At 47.8% G+C, this 247-nt stretch overlaps 1 protein-coding gene across 4 annotated transcripts in view; it reads right to left on the bottom strand.

Annotated features, from left to right (window-relative positions):
• Positions 1 to 247, bottom strand: part of samd4a (sterile alpha motif domain containing 4A) — an 88,182-nt gene that overhangs the window by 32,343 nt on the left and 55,592 nt on the right. The gene's annotated exons all lie outside the window — the stretch shown is intronic.

Genomic DNA, 247 nt, shown 5'->3' with positions numbered 1-247 from the left:
TCAACATTGTCCACAGCTCGACTCAAGCTGAAACTGACGCGATTGTTACTTGTTTGGAACTATTTTGTGTGGAAGGTTACAGTGTTCCGTGGCCATATAAATAAAGTGGATGGAGCTTCTCTGTGTTCGTCTGACAGTGACGTGCGCTGAGGCACCTCGAGAGTTCAGCGGTGCAGTGGTAGCGAGTGGTGGTGGCTTAAATCCACTATAGGCTGGACTAGTTTTTAGCTGAGATGGGCACTTTGTA

The sequence above is a fragment of the Hippocampus comes genome, unplaced genomic scaffold (assembly GCF_001891065.2).
Source record: "Hippocampus comes isolate QL1 unplaced genomic scaffold, H_comes_QL1_v1.1 scaffold2, whole genome shotgun sequence".
Lineage (NCBI taxonomy): Eukaryota > Metazoa > Chordata > Actinopteri > Syngnathiformes > Syngnathidae > Hippocampus > Hippocampus comes.
The sequence above is the reverse complement of the archived record's forward strand: the minus strand, read 5'-3'. Positions and strand labels throughout refer to the sequence as shown.